This window comes from Hesperophylax consimilis, chromosome 28 (genome assembly GCF_061612785.1).
Source record: "Hesperophylax consimilis isolate HC1 chromosome 28, BYU_Hcon_1.0, whole genome shotgun sequence".
Classification (NCBI taxonomy): domain Eukaryota; kingdom Metazoa; phylum Arthropoda; class Insecta; order Trichoptera; family Limnephilidae; genus Hesperophylax; species Hesperophylax consimilis.
In genome coordinates, this window is record NC_142863.1 from 1,023,987 (window position 1) to 1,040,858 (window position 16,872).

Consider the following 16,872-nt stretch of genomic DNA (forward strand, 5'->3'; position numbering starts at 1 on the left):
AATATTCCATTTGTCAATTTAATATTGTTTGTTACAGTACACAAACATTGTTAGCTGGTAACAGTCATTTCTAGGCGGAAGAAAATATTTGATATTTAAATATTAGGTTAGTACATCCTACCTTTAAGGATGGTCCAACTCTATTAAATGTTTAAGTAGGACAAAACATACATTGTATTTGTACCTCTTTGTCGATATTACATTTGAAAAGCAAATAACGTGTCAATCATAGATATATTTTTAGTAAAAAAGGTCGATGGCTGACTTTGGAATTCTGATGTACAGGGGTAAAAAGGAGAAATTTTATCTGACAGATGATATCGTAATTCACATTTATTTAAATTTCTTAAAATGGTGTAATTATACAACTCTAAAACAAAAATAATGAAAGTCTGTCCGTAAATAATAAATAGGAACCGGTGAAAATATATTTTCCGGTGATAATTTGAATACTGGTTCAATAAATGGGTCCACGCTTTGAAATCAAGAGCATTGGCATAATAATGGTTATTATCGATAGTATCGGTAATTAGTCGACAATTGCCAGCGCGACTGACATTTCACATATATTGCAATATTTTAAGTTCATCGAGCCTCATCGCTCCCTGAGTTTGCCTACAATTCGATAATCGACGTCGGTTGGGCGGAAAACTTAATTTTTACGAATTTAAGGAAACGGTGTTTTAACAGTATGTTATGTAGAATATCACGTCACCGGTAGTGGCTGACGACTATTAAACATTTAATAACGTTATAAAATGCACAGAATAATTATAAAGATAAATAATAATTTTATCAACAACGAACTAATTTGAATTCGACGTTTTAAAACAACAAGCAATAAATAGACTGTCTACACAATATACAAAAATGTACCTGTGTTGGTATTGAAGAACAGTTTTGTTCTCAGCATTGATATAGTAACTGTCGATAATGGGATGGATAAAATGGCTGTTTAATAGTTGAATCGAATTGGCTGAATTTAGAAGCAATTCAACAGTAAGCAACAAAACGCAAAATGCGAAAATGACGGTGTATTTGAGGATTGGAACAAACTGGTGCCAGTTTAAAAAAATCCTGCATTGCTATAGAGTAAAGGTTTTAACCCGAGCAGCATACGGTCCTCTTCGCCGTAAAGCTTTGTATAGCTGTTGTTATGTTAGGCTTACCGTTACTATTTTAAGTTAATTGTGTCATTTTCGTATGGATGCGAAATGCATAAAAAGAGTTTATCAATATACAGGGGACAACAAATTTTAAGTTATTTTATAGCTTTGGCGCCTCGAGGCGATATTAAACTGAGGCTACCTACAACAGAAAATACCGTATGAACAGATTATTGAATTGTTTATTGGCGAGTCCATCAGTGAAATTACTATTTATTCTTTAATATTACTCGGTACACATTATGAAACACGAAGAACTGATAAGCTCAATAAGTTGTTATTATCTACTTATTGAGTAGAATTTAAAAAAATGGTATTTATTTATTGAAGACAATACTAGCGATACTTAAACGAAAATTTAAAAATGATAAATCAGAAAAAGATGCATCGCATAAAGCACCCAGGATACTCGCCTTGCCGGGGCGCCGCACGTATCTTTTTCTGATTTTTCTGTTTCAAATTTTGGTTTAATAATCGCTTATATTGTTTTCAATAAATAAATATGAAAATTTGAGGTTTTACTCATTTATTTATTAAGTTATTCCAAAAGTACTTAAAAATTTAATTAATTTATAAAAAATATAAGCCTAAACTACAAAAAACTTATTTTTCTTTAAATTATGATCGCATATAAGAAAGAAATTAAATTATTTTTTACAGTTTCCCTTAATTTTTCACAAAAAAAAAAATCAGTTTTGCGACCATTTCAAGACGTTTGCCAAGCGATTTTTATATCTTTTACTTATATTCGTGTTGATATAAGGCACGCTAAGAATAAACACTTGTTTATAATTTAAAATCGCAAAAAATATCTTTATCTTTAATTAAATAGTATAAAAACCAAGTCGCTATCCGCGTCTGTCTGTTTGTACGATTACTTCTTATAAACTACGCAACATATTTTGCTGGGTTTTCACTATCATTTAGAGAATTTCTTCAGAATTTTTGTATGTATAATGCATTCATATTATATTTATAGAACGTAGAAAAAATCGATGTCTTGCAATCAAGTTGTTAAAAAAATATTTTCGGACGCTTTCATTGCTAACGCTGGATAAACCTTATGAGATACATCAACATAATGTACTAAGGAATTTTATATCTTAAATAGGCCTACAGAAAAGTCAGTCATAGTACGTGTCTATCTCCTAAGGACAACTCCCAGTAACGCCCGGTACACGTCAGCTATTTCATAGAAAAAAAAATTATAATTATTTTCTTAAATTTTTTTTATCGAATATTACTAATTTTTTTAATGTGGGCTTTCTGTCTAGTATTCTAATTTATTACATAGAGTAAGTATATGAAGCAAGTATAGAGTCTGAATATTGTTATAAATATATAGTCCAGTTTTCTTAGTTAAATGTTGTTTGGTAAATGGATTACCAGATAAAACAATGACAAAACAAAAAGCACCACAGAAATAATAAGAACCTCCGATATAAAAACTACCCCCAAACACTCGCATTCACTGGGAATTCCATTATATCCAAACGTCTCAGTCAAAGCAGAAGAAAGACATCAAATTGTGAGGGAGGGGGGGGGGAGAAAGAATCCAGCGGGAGAGTGCTGCTTTCCTAAACAAATAAGACATCTTAACCTTTCATTTTTTCCGCGTTCCTTACTGCCCAACACCTACTTAGTTTTTTCGCGTTCCTTACTGCCCAACATCTCCTTGAGGTGATTTCTCACGAAAACGGCGCTATATAAATTAGCCAAATATTATTATTATTTATTATCTACTTAGCTTTTTCGCCTAACAACTTCTTAGTTTTTTCGCGTTCCTTACTGCCCAACATCTACTTAGTTTTTTCGCGTTCCTTACTGCCCAACATCTACTTAGTTTTTTCGCGTTCCTTACTGCCCAACATCTACTATGTTTTTTTGCGTTCCTTACTGCCCAACATCTTTTTTTTTTTTTTTTTTAATAAATTTAATTTAGACTAAATTTGATAATATTATTATTAAGTTCTGCAAGTGTTTTAGTTTTTTATTATTGTGACAGCTGTTTCGGCTTACAAGGCCATTTTCAAACTGTGGTTAGTCCACATTGAGACGACGTTTTTATACTATTTCAAATGTAAATTTTGAAGGTGCATACATTGATTTATTACTGGTTACACCGATGACATGATCTATTGTTGGTTAAACCAATCTATGTTTTCCCCTCAGTAAATGGTAATGGGTTCTTAATTATTTACTAATGACTTTATTGCTATGAATTATTTGGGTGCATTATACTGCTTGGGTTTTGTGAAAATACTGAGAAGTGGTGAGTAAATTATTTTCCGTACTTTATTAATTAGTGTTAAATTTGGGTCATTCGTTCGTTTATTGATTTCTAATTGTACAAGTAAATTTAATCTAATGCCCTTTTTTTCTATATGCAATGGTTTAGGACCCTTGTTGTTAAGTGGGGTATGATTATTCACCAAGAGATGTTCTGCGAATTTTGAGGATGTGTTTTTATTATTATAACATCGTATATGTTCTTTGAATCTAGTTGAGAATGCCCTCCCCGTTTGTCCGATGTAAGTGGCGTTACAATCGGCGTGGTCACATTTTAATTCATATATGCCACTGTTATTGAGTATAGGGATTTTACTTTTAGAGTTTTTAAGGCTTGTTCCTAAATTATTGTTTGTTCGAAAAGCTATATTTAAACCACATTTTTAAATTTCTTTTGCATTTTTTTCAGATATTGGGCCGAGGAATTCGAGACATGCAAATTTTTCTATATTTTTGTTATTTACCGGATATATTAAATTGATTTTATTTTTATATTTCTTATTTTTTATTATTTTCATAGCCGTTATTAATCGCGATCGTTTTTATCGTTTCCTTTTCTTTTACATAAGCTTTATTGTCTAAGGGAATGTTAATGAGTCTATGTACCATTGAATGGTACGCTGATAATTTATGAGACCAAGGATGATTTGAATTTGAATTTATTGTTGTATCTGTAAAAGTTGGTTTTCTAAATATGTCAAAGGTATGTTTATTATTACTTTTACCAATTGTCAGATCTAAAAAGTTTATTTTACCTTCAATCTCATGTTCAACTGTGAAGCAGATTTTATTATTAACGGTGTTGGCCCAATTAGTAAAGATATCTAACTGTCGGTTGGTACCATTCCAACATATAAGGATGTCGTCTACGTATCGGACATAATATACTATATGTTTAGCTAAGGGAGATTTAAGAATTATATTTTCAATATAATCCATAAATATCTCCGCTAGAAGTGGACTTAATGGTGACCCCATGGGGAGACCATCATGTTGTTGGTAATATATATCATTGAAAAGGAAATAATTTGTATCTACGCAGATTTTTATGAGCTGGAATAACTCTTTAATAAATCAATGTATGCACCTTCAAAATTTACATTTGAAATAGTATAAAAACGTCGTCTCAATGTGGACTAACCACAGTTTGAAAATGGCCTTGTAAGCCGAAACAGCTGTCACAATAATAAAAAACTTAAACACTTGCAGAACTTAATAATAATATTATCAAATTTAATCTAAATTAAATTTATAAAAAAATTAAATGGAGTTCTACGAATTAAACACAAAAACAATAAATAAAATGCCCAACATCTACTTAGTTTTTTCGCGTTCCTTACTGCCCAACATCTACTTAGTTTTTTCGCGTTCCTTACTGCCCAACATCTACTTAGTTTTTTCGCGTTCCTTACTGCCCAACATCTACTTAGTTTTTTTGCGTTCCTTACTCCCCAACACCTACTTATTTTTTTTTTAAATATTTTAATCTCAAAAAAATCGTCAAAAATGTTACCCGATTCCAGCATTTACCCCAAATAATGTCAGAAATCAATGGTAAAAATAAGTAAAGTCTCTCAACTCCCTGTATACACATTTTTTCAGTTGAAAAAGTGATTATGTGAAATTCTCTCTAGAGAAAAAATAGCAAATAACGCGGCGAAAAATATAAAAAAGCACATCTGGTGTTGTTATTTAACATGTTGCAAATATGAAAAAATTACGGTGATTCTTCAAATGCTACTTAAGACATTCATCGAGAATTTTTTGCTGTATTTTAAATGACTAATTACATATTTTAGCTTACTCCTAATCATTATGGTATTTTTTTACATTAGCGCACTTCTTCGTTCTTGTTTGTTACATGTTTCATTGGGAGTTTGTAATATACTGTTATTTTGTTAATAAACTAGCCTACAATCATAGAATCACAGAAATTGAATAGGACTTTCACAGAACCCGAAAATTAACGTTGAAATTTGATGAATTTTTCAAATTCTCCGAAACAACCTATCCTAAGATCTGAAGTTTTCAATAATTACTTCGGTCTGTCAAAGACGACAAACTTCTATGGTATCGAGAGATAATTACAACGAATATTTTGCAGAACATAGTCCTTTGTAGTAACGAGTTATTCTAGCGATGGAAGGAACACAAACTGAGCTGCCGGCCTGTAGATCGGCTAGCATCGGCTGTCCTCGTAATTATTGGTGTACAGCCGAAATGCTGTCTCTGTCATGTGGAGATTCAATTTTCATAAAACTACCTAAACTAAATAACAATAACTTAGTTCTATACATTCTACCGAAATTTGTTGAGTGCTATTACAACTGCAACTTACTATCGACTGTATAGAGTTGTTTTAACTTGTATCGCTTGTCTGGATTTAAAAAGATTATTGCTAGTATTTTGGTCAATTTTTAACACATTATGATTCTGCAGACCCGGTAAAACAGAAGTCTTTAGTGCAATCCCCAGTTGCGACAATTATCTTTTTTATTTACTATGTCTTTATCTGTTTCATGTTTTGTTTAGATTTATTTTATTACCTTATTAATTGATTAAGTATCACGTTGATGGGTATAATCTTTAAAACCGATTCAAATAAATTGCTCTATTAATTAAAATAAATAAAAGTCTCCATTGTTTGCGAGGACAGTGTAGTGTCGCTGGACCGTGGTGGGCGGTGTTGGAGGGGGCGGGGGTGCCAGGGGGGCGCTCTGAATTGCAAATTGTCAGCCAGAGGGATAAGTATTATTGTCTGAACTAAACCGGGTGGTGCTAACCTAGATCACAGCATTAAGCAGCGAGTGGTTAGGAAATGGCTCAATTGCAGAATATCTTACAAGATCAAACTTATCTCCAAAAGATTACAAAGGAATATATTTCTTTTACATAGAAAAATTTGTTAATATTTTTTTGTCTTATGTGGGACTGTAGCATCACCGATTGGGTTATGTTGTAAGGTGAAAGTTTTATTTGTACTTTAAAAAAAATCTGAATACTCCACTGCGAAATATAAACACTCAACATGGAAATAATCTAAAATATACTAGGTTACGTCTTGTGTATAAGGCTAACAGATTTTTCAGTAGTGACCAGCTACTAAACCTATACAAATTTCAAATAGCCCAACAATTGAATTTAAGAGCCATCTCTGGGCTGAAACCCAACAATACTTGATGAACCTACTTGATTATGTTAATCTGATTGAAAATTCATTGTGAACAGACTGATTGCCATCTCTGATGCACTGTGGGCATGTTGAGTCTGTTGAGTCGGATGAAGAGTCTGCTCTAATGAGCTAGAAGCATTGATCTCCAGCGCAACGGTGCACGCACATGAAACTCGATATGCTCGGGCGGAACACTGTTAATGTTGGCTTCATGAGAACGGGCCGCTTTTTTTACTTTTTCAAGATATGATTTAAAATATAACTTATTGTAATTATCACTTAAGTCACGTGTCTCGGAAGAGCCAATCTCAAAATCTGCAGCCTAATAAAATATTTGGGCCATTTTGTCATATCATAACTGATAATTACGATAAAGTGATACGAATGACATAGAACACCAAAGAGGAGTAATGAGTTTGCGAGCCAACATGCTTGATAGGAGATTCAACTAGTGCAATCCTCCGGTGAACAAGCAAATATTCCAGACATACTGCCCGAGTACTAGGAAACTATGGACAAGGTGCACACAAAGCGTTATGAACAGACTCCGAGTACTGTATAGCCACGCATATATACATACATGCATATGTTCGGCCTCCCTTGGCGATGCAGCGTCTCACAGATTTTCGCAGGGCGAAAGTTGCATGGGTTTGCTGCCTTGATGCTCCACAGAGTAGCCGGTACGAGTCAGCGCTACCAAAGATCGAAAAACACTCTTGTCCAGGCCGTCGCCCAATGGCAGGGCGCGCCAATACACCATAGATGAAGCTTTTTCCAAGCCACCTTAGTACAAATGCTAAATTTTTTTTCTTTCTGTACTTGTTTTCTATTGTTGTTTGTTCTACTTAACGTGTCATTATTTTCGTTTTTAATTTTTATGCTGTATTGAATGTGAAACTTATATTTGATATCAAAATACCGTTGTAAAATTGTTCCTACTACCTCCTACATATGAATTATAAGTTCCTCCTGTCCTAAAATGAGATCTGTTACTCATCGGGATTGCTCTAGCAAGAAATAAACACAATAAAAAAAAATAAAAAATATGTTTTATTTTATTTTCAACTTAATATCACGTAGTTTATTTAGATGTAAGCTTTTATACGCCAGACAATTTGCACTCACCGCTCTGTTCAGCTGAAATAAACAAACATTTTTTAAAATTATATTCATGTATAAATTTTGCTTAACAGGCCTTTTTTCAGGCCTCTGGCATATTAATGTCGCAATACTTCCGTTTTGCAATAAAATTCAAATAAATGGAATATTTCTGAAAGTATCACAAAACATTTTTTTTAACTGCGATGAAATACGCTTTCAAATTTCATTATTACGAATAAACAAATATTTTTTTTAATTTTAAAATTTCAACTGCAGACATAAAAAAGTTTTTAAAATGACCAACTTTTCATTTTTTCTAACTAAAATTACTAATAACGAAAAAAATCACTCTTATCTTATTTGACAAATGTATTGTAATCGTTAATTGTCACCTCACTTCTGTATTGTGTCCAGTAAAAATAATTAATACACAACATTTTAGAAAATTGTATTAAGAAAATTGTTCGGATATCCGCTTTTTATTTATATAGAATACCTTCGGGAGATTTTTTATGTTTCGTTTAGTTTTGTCAGTATTATCTTCCTTGTCAATGATATATTACATTGATGGGTATAATCTTAAATAAAATTTAAGAAAAAAATTTTTCTGAAAAAAATAATTGCTCAGTTTGTTTGGGTATTTTGGCCTCGAATCCAAATATAAGTTTTATTTGAAATTGTTTCTGTTAGGTAAAGAAATGTTCAAATTTAAACACGTGCCTTGCAGCGCATCTCGAAGTTTGGTCTTCAGACTCGGCGTGGCTACGAAACTGTTTTGAAACGGTTTATTTTTTGATTTGAATTAAGGCGAAGCTTAATGCTAAATCAGTATTTTCGATTAATCTTTATAACGAATTTGTTAACATTATGAATACCAAAAATATGCTTTTGAAAAATTGAAGGTTTTCCTATCGTTTACCTTGAGTAGAATACAAACAAAAAATAATTACTCAATAAAAAATATAAATGTTAACTATTAAAATTACTTTTTTTTCAATAGAAATGTATGAACCTACAAAAGGCACAAGTTAAAAAATATATTTATTATATTTAAGATTATCTGTGACAGTTTTCCTTGACTAACTTTTTTGCTTTCTCATAAAATTGTTTACAAAATAAATAGAATCGCTAACATTGTTCTCAATGATTAAATTATGGTAATTATTTGTTTGAGAATCGCTTACTGTGATTATAAAGATTACATTTTAGTATTTACTTGTTTGAGAATCGCTAATATTGTCCTCAATGATTACATTATAGTATTTATTTATTTGAGAATCGCTAATATTGTCCTCAATGATTACATTATAGTATTTATTTGTTTGAGAATCGCTAATATTGTTCTCAATTATTAAATTATGGTATTTATTTGTTTGAGAATCGCTTATGATAAAATAATAGTATTTATGTTAGATAAAAGTATTTGAAAACACAAACCGAAATAAAGTTTCCACATTCAACAACAAATATTATACATTTTTAATATTATACATTTTTTACAGCAATATTCCAAAAATCATTGAGAAAACGCCACATACAGTATTTTTTTGCTTACATAGAAACTCCAACGTTGGAAATGTTAAAAAGTCGAAGTTCATTTCATTTGAAGAGTTTTCAATTTGTTCGTTTGAGAAATAATATTAAATTTCAAATAAGGACGACCCGGAATGTAATCAATAATTGCTAGTTGATATCGGGACCTCCGTTTTACAAATTTGTACCAAGTTGGCATTGAGTTACTTATTTTAAACATTGAAGAAAAACTTAAAGGGCGAGTCAGTGTTACCGAAGAAAGTCTAGAAAGGGTCAATTTGCAAAAAAGTTGTATTATATTATTTTTTTTAGAAATAAAAAAGTTAATCAACGGAAACTGTCACTAATATTCTTAGAAAATAAAATAAGTTTTTTAAAGTTTGTTTATATTAGGCTTTCATACATTTCTAATGAAAAAACACATTTTTAGAAGTTTACGCTTAAATATTTTATAAAGTACATGACTATTTTATTTTAATTCTACTCAAGCGATACGAAATGAAACTTTTTAATTTTTCTCTAGCGTATTTTTTTGGTATTCATAATGTAAACCAATTCCTAGTAAAAAAAAAAAAGCGATTTTACTTTAAGCTTCGCCATTATCATTACTTTAAAAGCAATTACTGTGGCTTTTCATTATAATAAAATGAAAAGTAACTTTGTTTGTTTACTACTTTATTATAAGCACAAGTGGTTATAGTGGTTTAAAACAAAGTAACTATTAATATACTTGTTAAATTTTCGTCCAAAGTATGAGTCATGATTAAAAACATTTATTTTTATTCAGTAATTTACTCAAACCTTTTACTTATAATCGTGGTGCAAATATTACGCGGCACTTAAGGTCGGAATACCGGAAAGTTTGACTTATTACTACGGCATTAGCGTGATTAACTGGATTGCAAGTCTGTATACTTATACCAACGTTGAACTGGCACCCAAGAACCCGATAAGATGGGTAATCAAAAAACAAAGTCACAAATTAACATTTACCGCGTCATGACTTTTAAATAAAGCAGTTATTCTAGGCCTTCATTTTCTGAAATGTCCTTGAAGTTTAGGAGTGAAAGTCTTAGGTGAATTTTGTAAAGCTTGAAGAAAAAAAATAAATTGTTCAGACAAGAAAGTCATAAACGCTCGAACAAATTATTTTAACAACAAATTACATTCATTTGAATGGTAGTTAAAAATGACTAATTCGATGGCATCTTTCGATGGGAAAGTGTGTGTGTAGAGATGATGTTATTTTACAAAGCACTCGGACATAAATTTTTTTTGCCCTACCTAATTTTTCAACGTATTATAAAAATGTTTGCAATTAATTATTACATGTATAAACAAGTAACATATGTACATTATTTAAACGCTAATGATCCATTTTGGACGCAAAACGAACACACCTTTTTTAAAGTAATTAAAAAATATAAAACCGACCTTGTTTAATACATTCAACAATTACACTATGGATATAATTATATATAATCGAAACAGGGGAGGCATATGGTTTCTCCTTCAAGGCGGACTACAACGACCCTATTTTTTAAATTAAACGAAACTTTTGTGTAAAAGGTATTCTTGACGTGTCCTTTTGCACAACATGAATTAATAACATGTGTATGAAGATGATTGATTAGTATGTATACACTTGTGAACAGTAATGAAATTTCAGCAAAAAAAAACAAACAACAGCTTTGAATAAAATCACATTAAAACTTGGAATAATATTAAAGTATAAAAATAAGATCATTAACATTCTATAAACTTAAAAGGAAACATGACTTTAATCAAAATTCACCTGTATTGTAGCAGGGACGAGGTCTACCCACCCCCTTAAGGGGGAAATTGATGACAAAAAAATAGTTTTTCAAGTGATCTGTCAAAATCCTTACAAATAAAAACCTATTATTTTTAACTAATTGAGTTAATAATGCCAAGCTAATCTAAAACAATATAACGTTATCATAAAAAAATCCAAAAAAGCATAAAGAGAAAATGTTAAGAAACAAGTCCCAACAAAAAAGAATGATTAGAAGCAAGTATTTAAAGTAAATACACTTAATAAAACATATTTTATAAAAAATCCTTGGACAGCATTATACTCGTATACCTAAACACACGCTTCTTTGTATTATGGTATTATTTTAATCATTTTTCATAAAAATCGGTAGCGTTTTTCAGAAATATTCCACAAAACTAGCGGAGAACCGAGCCGTCCTTTAACTGGAAAGAAATTTTAAAAAAGTCATGTAAATTGTTAAATTTATTTTTTATTTTTTTATATTTTTTTTATAATATAATATTGATTACATTTTATGATTTTGACTGTCCAACTAGGAAAGATTCTCGTTTCAGGAAAGTCAAATTTACAGGTTTCAAGTTATCTTAGACGAATACAGGATTTAAGACTAGCTAAAATAAGTATGTTAAAACGAACATACATAAAAAGATACATAAAGATACATAGAGGCGTTCGTGATTTCAAATTACATTTTTTAATATCATTTCGGAATCAGTCCTGCCTAGATCCAACAACCATTTTGTCACCCTTGGACCTTGTACATTGTAAATAAACTCAGACAAATATTTGAAAACCAGAGTGTGTGGTTCTTTATTGAAGTGATCTAAAAACTTAACAGCTTCCTAAATTGATCAAAAAGCTTTCCACAATTCCGTTTTATTTTGCCTAGTGTATTTAATTGGGGAAATATAATGACTTTCAACATTAAGCCTGATTTTCAATTAAGAGGTTGCCCTTTGATCACGGCTTTAAAATGATAAAATCTAAGCTCGTATTAACATCAATTTAATTGAATGTTTTCCATTTTAGGAACATATCAAATATCTCATTTCTGACTTAAACATTTATATTCAAATGTACAAGAGAAACGTACTTGTATTAAAGAAAAAGGTCAAAGGTTTACAAATTTGTCTGAACAGAAAGTTCAATGGCATAAATTCACCGAACAGCTGAAGAACTAGAAGTAAAATTTGATTGTATATGGATGACATCAATTAACACTCGAACTCTTACACTCTAGATATGTCAAATAAAGTGAATACACTTGATGTGACTGGGAGATTATTATAATAGTTCGGTTCGTCTGAGATTATAAGTAAGCTTATTATCGTGACATATTTACAAATGAATATCTAGCAGTACTCACCTCCGTTCTATGGGAGGCTTTAAGTTATTCTCTTGCGGGAGATGCTCGCCTGAAGATCGGCCATCGTCAGATGTACTTGAAACCAATTCGGGTATGGCCAACATGTTGTCTTTGTCATGTGGCGTTACAACTGTCACCTACGGATACATCTTAAGTTATTAAATATCAATACTACACTCTCCATCGACATCTGTTAAGCCGTATTAAAAATACATATATTTACCAACACACTACATTGTAAAATAAAGAATTTCGTAGTTTGAAAATATTTAATCAATTTTTCACCATCAGTTCTTGAACACGCACACGCCCAAAATACACTTTATCGGTTGAAATATTCAATGGTTAGCCACACATTATTTTTAATTTATTGTTAATTTATGTTAGTACCACACAGGAATTCTAAACGTCTAGAGTCAGTGAGACTATGGCATCCCTAATTCGGGATGTTTGTAGGCTAAAGGGAGTGAGGATGGTAAGGAAAATGGGTTGAGTAAGGTGAAGAAGTACGAGGCTATTCAGTTTGGGTCACCAAATACGGTGTAAGCCATTCCAAGCAATTCAATTCTGAATTGTGGTCACACCAGGGCGATACTGAGAGTATCTTCAACTTTGGAACTTTAAATTTTAAATTAACAAATTGCGAAATAATATACGAATGAATAATGACAATAAAATTTACTCGAGACATCTGGAATCGTAGTCGCGAGCCTTAACCCTCGATCGCAAAGACTGTCATGTATACATATATCAATAAAGGTTGGTGAAATTAACTAAATCCACTCTATGCAAACACAAAACACAGATAAAACGATAAAAGTGTGGTGTGTTTGTGTTTGATATGCACGAAGTAAGGTCAATTTTCCCTTACTCTGTGTGAAAATATTTTTTGCTTAGATCACACTTCTAGGAATATTTAGTTCTGTAGTTTTAAGCCATTTAAACCGGTTTAGGCTCTAAAACACGGTGACACAAACTTTGAAGCACCCTCGGGGTGATGTTACGCAAAAATGGCGCTATGTAAATAAGCCGGTAAATGTTTCAAAATGGGAGAATTTTGCGGGTAAATGGCAGACTTTTGTATTCAGAGGTGCAATAAAAGCCTTGTTGCTTCAGGTGTACTCGGAATAATTTAAAAAACATGACCCGACATTCGTTTCAAGTTCACAAGGTTATCTGGGGTCAAAGCTAACCAACTTTAGGGATTCATGGTACCTATAGAGCTTTTACTACGAAGTTTGTAGAACGCATGATGAATAATATGATATTTAATGTTTGGAGAAGATAATACTAATACGTCTAAACGAAACATGAAAAAGAACAAGACACAGAAAATAAAAAGGTAACGGTCGGAACTAGGAATCGAACCCAGGATCTCACCGGAAAAAGGTCTCATATTGAAATTTTAGAAATATTTTTTACATTAGCTAGTTCCACACAGGAGGCACTAAGAAAAAAAATAATTTCCCTAGGGGCCATTTGGATACGATGTGCGTAGGGTTTTTTAAGGATAAGAATGAGAGGAAGACTGGGAAAGAAAAATATATCAGGGGTGAATGGGAATCTGGGAGTCAGTGTGTCCAGGAGTGACGGACGTTTGAATTCATCCCCCCCACTGCGGTTTAAGGTGATTGATTGAGAGAGTGGTGCTGGAGAGGTAAAAAGATCTCCATCAACAAGTCTTTCCAAATCTGGCCCGCCACAAAGTAGGAGGCCATACTGAGGTTATGTCTCCGACAATGATGATTTTCTTATTTCTGTTCGCAAGAAGAATGCGTTTTAGTCCATCTACATAGGTTGGTAATATTGAGGAATGGGTTCTATATATAGAAAATATGCTAAAGGTGTACTTTTGAAAACTGATTTCCATACATAAAATGTTTACATTGTGCATGTGGATTTCTCTGTCAAAAGTCACAACATATGTATTTGAAATAAATATTTCAATTCCGCTATTCTTATTAATTTGTCTATTTGTTGCATAGTATGTATAATCCGGAATATTATAGTTATCACTCGATGAATCCGTCTCTGTTAATATTATGCAGTCTAGTCTGTTAAGTGATTTTATTGTTACTGTGAGTTCGTCTAAATTTCTTTCGATACTTCTTACATTCATATATAGTTAGGCTAACTTCGCTAAAATATTGTTTGTTTCGTTCACCGGTGTATATATTCTTTCGTCTATTGATATGGTTTTATCAATAGCATCAATAATTAATTACACTGACGGGTATAAACTTCTGAAACATATTTTCATTAAAAATAATTGTATTTTAGTTAGAAGTTCCTAATTAGTGGGAAGGTAAATTAATAAGTAATTCAGCTACCTTAGACCATTAATTAGTGAGCAAACAAGGCGAAACTCATCCGAGTCGAGAGTCGCAAATGTTACTGTTTGTGGATATCGGCATCTCGGATGGTTTTTCGCAAGTAGCGCTAGGAGTGACCTCTAAGTTTCTTATTTTCTGTGGTTGTTGATATAATATTCTTCCATTAAATTTCGTTTTTATTAAATAAACTTTATTGGAGTACGTTGGAGCCTGAATTCTTCTAAATTCATAGCCGAGAAGCTTTACCGCTCAACCACGAATGTTGTTAAAGTGAGTTGGTGAGGTTTCGCTAATTATTATTTTTGCGTTTTATACAAGGTGAGCCGTAATTTTAATGTGAATGTGCCATAATTTTTGCAAATGCCGTCAAACGTAGACAAATAAAAAAAATGTTGTGAACGAGACATGTAGCGACGCACACCTGAAGAACACAAATTTATTGTTACTGCTTATTTAACCAATTTCGAATTGGTTGTTTTAAAGCACGTGGAGCAAATTTAATGTCAAAATGTGAATTGGCTGCCATTTTGTTACAAATTAAAAAATACGCCTCTATTTTCACGGAAAGTTTATTTTGCGCGGACATCCAGCAAACTCTTAATTATTTACGCTCATGGTGCAGGACGACGAGGAAAATGACGAACTCCGTAAAAACAACAGACTGACTGGAAATTGGTCAAATAAGCAGTAACAATAATTCGCGTTCTTCAAGTGTGTATCGTTCCATTGCTTGTTGTCTACTAATTTTCTATTTATCTACAACTTCATTGTCAAAACACATTGACATTTGACGTCATTTACAAAAACTATGGCACATTCACATCATTACATTACATTTGCCCTACCTTGTGGCATAACGTCACAGTCTTTACCAGTGTTTTAATCCTTATAAAATCTTTCCCACAGCATCCCCAACATGACAATTACTATCCTCAGGGCCACTTGTGATGTTAATATAAAATAATTGTGTTCCTTAAAAAATTGTTTTCAGCTCTCGGAAGGTTCAAGATACCAAGGGACAGTCTCGTTACTAAGCTCAAAAACGAGCTTTCAGAGAATAAGCCCACAGATTGGAATAAACTTTTCCATGAATTGCGAAAGACATACAATATACTCAAATTTCTCAGATCATCTCCAAACTAAATATTTTGTTCTGAGAAGATTTATTTACCTACGAATAGGTTTTGTAACACAAACCTTATTTTTGTGCTTAGCTTGGAAACCAAACGAAATTATTTTTTTGGCGATATTGTACAATTTTCTATAATCGGTATCATTTCATTATTTATTTATTTACTAGTTGACGTGAACCCAGCGTTGCTCGGAGACTTTGTTTTGAGTACCTGACAACTGGGTGCATTTTCAATGTGGAAATAATATTATTGCATTGTAATAGGTTATAAAAGGTATTATAATCTGGTAGCCTGCGTGGTCAAGAAGCAAGGCTCTTGATTAGCAAGCCGAAGGTTTCAATATTTCATTTGTATAATTTGTGTTATTTCACAATTTATTAATTAAAAAAAATATTTTTATTTTTATTTATTTACTTATTTAACGCCCAGAGGGCTTTTAGATAAAAGCTATGCAACAAGTCATACAAACACAAGAAACAAAAACAGAAAATTACAGCTATTTGTAGGTTTACATGATGTGTTTAGGAGTATTGTTGAAATAAATGCTTTAAATGATCCATAAAACTTGCCAAGTTGGTATTGAATATGTCAACATCACCCAAATAATGATTTCCCATGGTGTGAAGTCGTTATATCGGAGAGTGGGCAATGTAGTTACGCTTATTTTTTATTTTATTTTTTTAGTGAATACCTCACAAGAGTCCCAACTGCTCCCGTCTGGAGCCAGTGAGACTATGGCATCCCCAATTGGGGGATGTTGTGAGGCTGAAGGTAAGTGGGGAAGAGAAAGAGGAAGGTGGGGAAGTACCTGGCTATTCAGATCTAGTCACTAAACACGGCTAAAGCCATTTGGAGCAACGTTTCAATTCTGAATGGTGGTCTTACACCAGGGCGATACTGGTAGTATCTTCCACTCTGGAACGTGCCGAAAATATACTATATATTATTTTAATTAATTAACTGTGAAATAACACAAATTAA

The 16,872-nt window shown here is 32.1% G+C and overlaps 1 long non-coding RNA gene across 1 annotated transcript in view; it reads left to right on the plus strand.

Moving 5' to 3' along the window:
- LOC149409999 (uncharacterized) overlaps positions 1-16,872 on the plus strand; it is a 213,868-nt gene that overhangs the window by 70,796 nt on the left and 126,200 nt on the right. The gene's annotated exons all lie outside the window — the stretch shown is intronic.